This window comes from Galeopterus variegatus, unplaced genomic scaffold (genome assembly GCF_000696425.1).
Source record: "Galeopterus variegatus unplaced genomic scaffold, G_variegatus-3.0.2 Scaffold2619, whole genome shotgun sequence".
NCBI lineage: Eukaryota > Metazoa > Chordata > Mammalia > Dermoptera > Cynocephalidae > Galeopterus > Galeopterus variegatus.
In genome coordinates, this window is record NW_007728730.1 from 19,313 (window position 1) to 21,726 (window position 2,414).

Below are 2,414 nucleotides of genomic sequence, written 5' to 3' on the forward strand. Positions count from 1 at the left end.
CACAGCTAAATCCCACTTGTCTTAGGCATCTCACCCAAGTTTCCAGCAGTGAAGTGCCTTCAGGGAGCAGTTCCCAGAGTGGGTCACTCCCCTCCTTGGGTTATAGTGGGTTCTGGTGGAGTCCTCCTCGGAACGTCCACCACCCCTCAGTCTGGTACTTCATGAGGCACCTGCTGTTTCGGCCAGCTGTGAACAGTTCTGCTCTCCCTCGGAGATGGCAAACTCTGGAAAGCAGGTTATTCCGCGGTTTATGTTTTGACTCATCTCCTTCAAGTCTTGGTTCCTTGTTGTCTTCTCAATGAGTCCTTCCCTGACCACCCATTTCAAACTTACTCCTGCCACTTACACTCTTGATCCCTTCAGATTTCCTCCACAGCACCTCATTACCTTCTAATTCACTTACTTAAATCGTTGCTCATCTCTCTCTTAACAATAGAGGATAAGCTCCCAGGAGGGCAGGGCTTTCTGTCTCCTCTGCCCATGGATGCATCCCCAGCTCCTTGCACAGTGCCAACACAGAAGGTGCTGCAGAAAGATGTGCTGAATGCATGAGTCTTGAGTGATGCCCTTGCACACAGTGGTGCTCTCTGGACACTGTGTGTTTGGTTGGTTGATTGACAAAGCCAGCCAAATTAGAGCAAACCCATCTCCTTCTCTTTCAGAAGACAAGCCGGACTTCCTGGCTCTCATTTCTCTAGGTCGATAGAGCGAGCCTTGTTGAGACTGCCACGGCCTTCCCAGCTGGGCTGAAAAATGCCTTTGGAATCAGATGTTGGGGAGGCGATGGGCCAACTCCAAGACTTCCCAAGGAGCAGGAGTCAGGACTGGCTCCACATCCCATTTGTCAGCCCCAGCACACAGACGAGAGGCCTCCAGCTGCCAAGGACTTTGTTTTATTGTCATTGCAGTTGGCTCTCCACTGGGCCAGAGCTGCCAGGGCAGCAGCCATCAAGCCCTGGACACTGGGCTGGAGTAATAATAGCAATTCCATAATTCTCACCCGAGCCACGGCTGAAAGGAGGAACTGCTGGGAGTGACCGAGAACACAGGAGCCCGAGCAGCAACAGCAGCAGCAGGAGGCAGAGCTGGAACTGGCTGTTCTCTCTCTCACTTCCTCACAGACCTGGCCTTGGGACACAGCTCATGAAGCTTCCTGCAGCCCAGTCTCAGTTCAGTTTTTCCAAAGCTTGTCACAGAAAGAGGGCTGGAATGTTGTTCTAAGTGTTGGGGACACAGAAGAGGATTCTCAGGTAGGAAATTCTGATGTCATCTTGTAGATGCTGCTACAGATGGGCAGCATTGCGGGCAAGAGGGATTGCTGCTTGGGGATGCATATGAAATGTTACTTCTGTTATTCTCTCAGATCTCTAGAAAGAGGTTCCACCGGATTGATAAATTACCCCAGGATTGTTCTTGCCACCCTTAAGCTGTGTAGCCCCCATGAGTGTGGAACACCGAGCCTTTGCACTAGCCCTGGTCTGAGATACCCTTGGGCTCTGGCCTTGGAGTGGGCAGGTCTGTTATGCTGCTTGGCTGTCTGGGGATGGCTGAACCATTTCAATACACTCCTGTTCCTTACTTAGGAAGAGGAAGTAATCGATGTCCTAATACCCATCTAGTCAAAGAGCCTCCCTGTGGCACCTGGAGGAGAAGCCAGAAGTGAGAGCCCAGAAGATTTTCCAACCAAAGTTTTCATCTAAGGGGTTGGGCAGGGAGGCAAAGGTGAAGGAACGCAGTTCCCCAAGAACAAAGCAGGTAGCTCATGTGAATATTAGTTATGTAACAGCGTGCAGTCCATCCTTCCAAGCCCATATTTACAGCAAAATAACATTTCAGCCCACAACTTCAACATCTGTCTAGTCCAGCCTTTCCTGAAAACTACTCCCTGGTATGTGAAGGATATAAGACGCTTCATGGAAAAGGGCTCCTAGGTCCAAAAAATTTGGAAAACATCGTCTTCCTTCTTGGAGATTCACAGCATGTGTTAAACTATTAAAGGCTCTGAGAAGTTCTGTAATGAAGAAATATGTTTCACTCTATTTAATCCAGTATTCTCCACACTTAAACCTTTCCCACGATCACCTTTTAACATCCCTTAGTACTGGGGTTCCCCATATAACCCACTGGGGAACACAGGTCCAGAGGATGAGCTTCTAGAAAGGGTGATGATTGAATGGATCCACTTGGCACCTTTGGTCCAGGTCCCCATGTGATTTTCCTTCATGCCTGCACAGCCTCCCAGTGAAGCCCATTAGCCTGGGTAGAGAACCCCAGATGGTTCAAGCAGAGCCTCAGTGTCTGGACAATTAAGCCTCTTCTTCAAGCTGTTTTCAGTTGGTGGAGTGTTTCTACCATCCACTCGGTCCTCACTGATGAGTCCTGGCAAAGTTAAAATTGTGTATAGGTTTGGCTTT